Here is a 7,506-nt window from a genome sequence, read left to right as displayed (position 1 = left end):
TGGTGAGGTGCTGGCTGGCAGCAGGTATAATACTGACGCAACAAACACTTTAGAAGAGAAAGTCAGCATAGACCAGGGCATCAGAATAAAATGATGGAAACACATTTTCCCTTCTTCTCATTCTATACTGTATTTTTCCTGGGTGTCAACATAATATAAAAGTTCAAGTTTGGATGTTTTGAAGTCTGGTAGGTAGCCATCGTTGTGATGGGTTAGATCAGAATCACTTTAATGCATACGCAACGCATAAGCCCTGTGTTCTGCAAGGAAAATATACTGTTTTGTCAATGGCGTCTGGTGGCTTTGGTGAAATAGATTTGAATATGTACTTGCACTTTTTTGATGAAGCTGATTAACTTCCCCCAGATTTCCACCAGATAATTATTCTATGATTGCAGAGGATTCTGCATTGCCTGGAGGGATGTGGGGGGTACCATTAAGACCCTTGTCCTTTCAGTGTATTCACATACCACAAGTAGTAAGCATTAGGCTGTAATTAGAGCAGAATAAAAATATACACTCACCAAATCATTTCACCTTTGACAGTATTACTTTGTTAATTATGCACACTTTCCTTTTTGAAAATGAAAATGGTGTTTTGATTTAAAAAAAAAACATGAACTATTCAGCCTTTTTATTTCTCCATGAAAAATAAATATGTATGGAAGAAGTGCACTCAAAGTCCATGTTTTTAAAGCCACTTAATGACAGACATAGAGTAGGCTTTATTAACTTAAAAAAACTGATTTGGTTTCACTTGAAAGTTCCGTTATTATTTTTCTACACAGCTCACACTGGTTCAGCTGCGTTGACAGGTCAGGAGGAGAAATCTGATGGAACAGATGGTCGATGTTTTGGATCAGTGCAGTAAATATCTTCTTCAGTGTGCTGTACAACAGCTTTATTTTGATGACATTTCCAACACATCTTGTTACACTGAGATATTATTGTGGATGAGTGAAATATTGCAGTACTGCTCTGTCACTACAAATATGGGCTTGTGACCTAAATGTCATGCGTGTTAAAACATGCACATATTCACCTAATATTTTAAGGTTTAGGTTTTTTGTCTAAACATTTAGGTGTTTTAAAGTGGTTTATCAGCAGCATGTTTTGTGTTCCAGTGAAAATGTTTTAAGTGCTTCACAAATCAGCCAGTTGTGGTTACAAAAGCAGTATATCACAGCGCAACAATCCTGCTGCATTGTTTACCAGTTTTGGTATGGTTCAGCTGTATGAAGTGTTTTCAAGTGACACCACTAAAAGTCACCACGGTTAATTCCTGCTGAGTGGCAAACAAAACCCTGACAGCATCTGCCTTTGTGAATTCACAAACGACGATTACATGTTAAAGAGCCTTTGTGCAATCAACTGCGCAACACACATTCATAAAGTATTCAGGCCAAAGACAGCTGAAGTTTAAACGGGATAGATTCAACATGAAGCGTGTTTTTTAAGCAGGATTCTTAGTGTAACTGAGGAAGAACATGCTTTTCTGTATACATTTGAAAAATACAGTATGTTCACAGGCTACTTATTACATGGACATCCCTAAGATTGTAAACAGGAAGGGAGTAATCAGTTTACAGATGGGAGACAAATTCAATAAAAACTATTTTAAAGTATCTTAGTAAGGCGCTGTTCTACCATAGTACACTACTAGAACACATTTGACCCATGTTACCCATGAAACATATCTGTATTTATTTTTTCTTTGTTTTGTTTTTCCCTACAAATTGTTTCTCTATCCTTTAAGATATACCACCTGTTGAGATATGCTATGTCTGTGAATGTGGTTGAGAAAGTGACATTCATGTGTATGTTGCGGGTCCCAAAAGCTTGGGTACCACAGCAACAATAAATGATATCTGTAAAAAACAGAAAAGTGCAGCAGCAAGAATTAGACACAGGATCCGATTGATCGTCTGGATTGCTTCTTATTCAAAATTCAAAGTACACAGTTACATTCAAATAGCTGTACTTTACAAACATATCACATTTCTCCATTTAAGTTATTCGTCTGTCACAGTCAATTACTGTATCTCAAGGAGAAATTCAACATAGTCAATATAAACACATAACGCTATCAAATAATACTTTCTATCAATATATCTATCTTTACCAAATATAACATATTATGGAGTTCACATAAATACACTGTCAGTGTTAATAAACAAAAAACAAGGCAATGTGCCTGCAAGACTTCACTCAGGTGAACAAAACAGATTACTCGTGCACAGCAAGCCCCCAGGAAGTGCGCCGGACTCAGATGAAAATATTCGTGCTAGCCAAACGGCGGTACTACACTTCCGTTTGGTTGCCAGGCCCGGAAACACTTTGTCCCATTGACTTACAGTACATGGGGAAAGAATGGTGTGTAAATCGTTGGATAATTTTTTTTAAACTAAATAAACTACCCAGTATGAACACTTGTATAGCCCTTATTAAAAACATTTGTTCCTCAAGTTGTAAAAATGTGCTAATAATGTTATTCTGAGAGTTATTTCCCTCTGCATTATGAACGCGCATCTAACCCACGGGACGTTCATGTGATGTGACGTGTCACATCACATGAATCAACAACTTTGACAGTTTGCTCCAAAAGGTAAGAGACGGAAACATATTGATTTTGTAACCTGCCTCCTTAATGTCTGTATGTAATGTAACATGTTCTCATATAAAATAGTAAAATAAGCCAAACTACTCAACAGCAACCGCTACTGTGGCTAAGCTAATGTTGGGTGTTTGCTCAGCAGTTTTCCATACTTTTCATAGTTAACCAAAATGCTAGAAATGTATGCGTGCCAGCAGTTCTTAACTCTGTATGCATTAGCTAACTTTCTAGAAACCAGACTTTGAATTTATAATTCGTTTTATATATTTTTTTTTATTTAAAATCTATAAATGTGAGATGAAAAAACTAAAAATGACATATCTTTGTCACAACAAATGTCCAATGCAATGTCCCTACCATTGTAAACGACGATGCATACAGAATCTTCAAGAACACATTATTTTTAAAGAGGCGTGAGGAGCTAATCATTTGTACTTTATTTATAGATGGCAGAAATAGCCGGATCAACATCCAATCCAATCCTGAAGGAGTGGGCAGCCCGCCATACTTGGACAAGGTGCTGTATAGTTCTTAAAAGCATTTGTATTCATTTTGTTTCAGTAATTGGTTGATTGCATACCCTTTAATTTCATATGTACCTTATTTTTACATCTGATAAGTGAAATCAGTTGATTGTGACCTTATCACAAAAAGTCAGTGACTTAATACATCCTGCTTCGTAATAATGCATGCAATCGTCATGAGTCATGCATTAATTCATGTAATATTAATATATAATCTTAATCCTTATAAAGTTTCATCATGATTCTATATACAATTATAGAGTTATATGTAATATAATATAAACATTAAACTTGTGTAGTCTTCGTAAAACAATATGCAGGGTTCTTACACCTTTTCCAAAGTCAAATTCAAGCACTTTTCAAGCATTTTCAAGGTGTATTTTCAAGCTTTTCAAGCATCTTACAGCTGTTGTAAATGACATATTTATATACACGACGTACTTATACTCAAATGATTATTCCCTACCTCACATTAAATCAGATGTTCTTTATGCTATAAACAACCAAATGTGTGTTTCGTGATAGCATTCAACATGAGGATGAAAAATTAAAGAAAAGAAAACTAAGTTTAATATTTCAAAATGAGTGACCCATCTGTACGTAGACTGGGCATCCCATATAACCTGGCGAAGCCGATATACAACAATCAGCCAAATAACTTTTCAATACATTATTGATTACTATTTTTTAGGTACTTTTAGGTTGGCAGTAAACACAACTCAGAGGTAAAAGGTGTACTTTTCCTCTGCTACATGTATTTACTACCTTTAGTTACTTTACAGATGTGGATGAATGATGTGAAATATAATCAAGTGTTAAATCAGACTTTAGTTCCACCTGGAGTAAATCCACAAGCTACCCTGCAGTATACAAAGTCATTCAAACTAGCTGCACCTTTACCAGCTTTGAGAACACTCATGATCAATCATTATAAAACATATCCTATATATTATTCTGAAATGGACCAATCTGCACAACGACTACTTTTACTGTCGCTACTTTCACTATATTTAGATGATAATACTTTTCTACTTTTACTTGAGGAACATTTTGAATGCAGGACTTTTACTGTAACAGAGTATTCCTACACTCCGGTACTTCTACTTTTACTCAAGTACAAGATCTGAGTACTTCTACTTTTACTCAAGTACAAGATCTGAGTACTTCTACTTTTACTCAAGTACAAGATCTGAGTGCTTCTACTTTTACTCAAGTACAACAACAAGTACCTATTCCACCTCTGGTAGCATATTAGTCTGAATTGTAGCCACAAATTCACACAGAGCTGCATACAAATAGACTCACAACGGTAACAAGTAGAAAATAATATTTACAAATGTGTACAATGATTTGTAGGTCATTTTGACTACTCAAGACACCTGACTTATACATATTCAAAGGAAGACTGTGTTCATTCTACCATTACATGGGTTTAACACTAGAACCGCCATCGAGTCAATTTGACCCACAGCTGTTTTTGTATTGTAGGTAACTTTTTTTCAATAAAATATTAAAGTCTCCCAGTCCGTGACTTTTCCTAAAAGTGTGAACAATTGTCAATATGAAGTCAGATTGAAGAAATTGCCAAAAAAATTGCCATTTATACCTATTTCCGCCAGCGGGTCATATTGACCCCACCCCTTTTCGCGCTATTGATTTCGCATGTAAACCTAGGTGTAAACATAAACATGATGTGTTGCTATAGCAACACCCTTTGTCTACTGCGGTTCCTTATAGAGAGAGAGAGAGAGAGAGAGAGAGAGAGAGAGAGAGAGAGAGAGAGAGAGAGAGAGAGAGAGAGACACACAGAGAGACACAGAGAGAGACACAGTCTGTAGTGAAGGAGCGCTCACGGGAACAGCTGTTTGCTTTCACCCAACAACGACAACCGCCTCACAAAACGCTATGTTGTAGCGTTAATAAACGAAACAATTTAACAAAATTGCAATTCAAAATACCAATACCACAGGACAATTTTTTTTTTTCAAGCAATATTTTTTGTGGCCCAAGCGGGCAAATTGAAATTACGTTATGCTGGCCCGGGGTGTCTAAAAAGTGCTTCCGGGACAGCGGGCCATTTATAATGTCGAGCCCTGTATATCATATGAAAAGCTGAGAGTCCACAGATTCTATTGGTATAAGTTTCATCCCTGTGCGATCAAAAGAATATTAACACCACCATCTTTAAGGTAACACCACGTCAAATTTCAAGCATTTTCAAGGATTTCAAGCACCCGTACGAACCCTGAATATGACAACTCGCCTTTTTCTAAAAGATGATCACCAGTAACCACTTTTTTTTCCTTTTTCAATATATTTTATTCTATCTAGGTCCTAATGTGTGGATAATAGGGAGCAGCTACGTTCGACGTAGGGAAGAAAGAGCCAGACACAGCATGGGAAGCAACCTGGGTCTCAATTGCCGTGAACCTTCTTCCCTTTTTCTATCAGTCCTTGAGAGGAAGAACAGTCCCGGATGTCCTGCTCATCCACTGTGGCGGCAAAAACCTTGGCAACATCAAAGGTGTGGAGTTTGTCACAGCGATGAAGCAGGATTTTGGATTCTAGCCTCAACAGGATATGTATATTTAACAAAAATAACTTTTAAATTTGACAGGGCAGTCCTCCTTGTAAGGTTGTCTTCACTTACTCACACTATTTTTTTTAAATGTGTAATTGAATTAAACTGTTCACTCACATTGTGTGTTCTTCCTCTCTCTTAAACTTTAGTCCCCCTGTCTTGTTTCTCTCTTTCCCTCACTCATCTTAGTCCCCGTTTTGTTTCTGTCTTTCCCTCGCTCATCTTCCCCAGCCTCACCCAGTTGTGGTGTGTCTGTTCTCTTTCTTCTCAATTTTGGATGTGGCACAGGAGGAAGCGCAGCCACTTTAAGACACTGGTACGGGCCTGCGGGCTGACGACACGACCGTCATCGGCCAGATCACAGACGGCGACGAGACGGCGTACAGAGAGTTGGTCGAAAACCTGACATCTTGGTGCCAGGATAACAACCTCCATCTCAACGTAATCTAAACCAGCAACAAAACAGAACTCCTCCTAATTGGCTCCAAATCCACCCTCAGCAAGGTCACTAACATAACACTCACCATCGATGGCACCATTGTTTCCCCCTCCAATCAGGCACGCAACCTTGGCGTAATCTTTGACCCCACCCTCTCCCTCGAACCTCACATCCGCCAAACAGTCAAAACCTCATTTTTCCACCTCCGCAATATTGCAAAAATCCTACCCTCTCTCACCCGCCCCGCAGCCGAACGACTAATCCATGCCTTCATTTCCTCCCGCCTTGACTACTGCAACTCACTTCTTTACGGCATCAGCACTACATCCCTCAACAGACTCCAACGGGTTCAAAATGCAGCTGCACGTCTCCTCACACATACCAAATCATGGCATCACATCAGCCCAGTCCTCAAAGAGCTCCACTGGCTTCCTGTCTCCCATCGCATCAATTACAAAATGATGGTCCTCACCTACAAAGCACTCCACCATTTGGCCCCCCCTTATCTCACAAACCTTCTCACTCCTTATCAACCCCCACGGTCCCTCAGATCCACCGCAGCCGGACTCCTATCCATTCCCACATCCACACTCTGCAGCTTTGGGGACAGAGCCTTCTCAGTGGCAGCTCCTAGGCTCTGGAATTCCCTCCCCCAAGATCTCCGTGACTCTGAGTCCCTCACAGTCTTTCAGTCCCGCCTCAAAACACATCTTTTCAACTCTGCCTACCCATAAGCCCCCCTCCTCTCAATCAATTTCCTCTTGACTGCCTTTTTATTTATTTTACTATACTTACTTGTTTGCCTGTCCTTGTTTGTCTACCCTCCCTCATATTGTAAAGCGTCTTTGAGTCGTGAAAAGCACTATATAAATAAAATGCATTATTATTATTATTATTATTATTATTAAACCAAGGAGCTGATTGTGGATTGCAGGAAGCAGCAAAGAGAGGGACACGCCCCCATCGCCATCAATGGGACTACGGTGGAGAGAGTCAGCAGCTTCAGGTTCCTCGGGGTCCATCACGGACACGGCTGCATCACGGCCTAGTACGGCAGCTGCAACGCCCTTAATCGTTAGGCTTTACAGAGTGTGGTGAAAACTGCACAGAACATCACCAGGACGGAGCTGCCATCCATGGAGGACCTTTACAGGGTATATGCAGGAATCCTGAAGTCAAATTTAATACCTTTTAAGACCTTTTTTAAGACCCTTTCCATACATTTTAAGACCTCATTCCAACTTTGAGTTCTAACCGGTTACATTGGCTACACACTTTACCTCACATTTACTATATTGATAGTAAGATAGCAAAACTAAACAGAGTGCAGACAGACTACTGAAGCCTC

The 7,506-nt window shown here is 39.1% G+C and overlaps 1 long non-coding RNA gene across 1 annotated transcript; it reads left to right on the top strand.

The window, feature by feature from the left end:
* Window positions 1-1,773: 1,773 nt before the first annotated feature.
* Window positions 1,774-7,219, top strand: LOC307017780. The gene is made up of 3 exons (XR_013802252.1): window positions 1,774-3,131; window positions 5,470-5,662; window positions 7,093-7,219. It is a non-coding gene; the product is annotated as an uncharacterized lncRNA (long non-coding RNA).
* The last annotated feature ends 287 nt before the right edge of the window (window positions 7,220-7,506 follow it).

Source organism: Notothenia rossii (assembly GCF_949606895.1).
Source record: "Notothenia rossii genome assembly, chromosome: 9".
Taxonomy (NCBI): Eukaryota; Metazoa; Chordata; class Actinopteri; order Perciformes; family Nototheniidae; genus Notothenia; species Notothenia rossii.
This window is presented reverse-complemented; position numbering and strand designations above follow the sequence as displayed.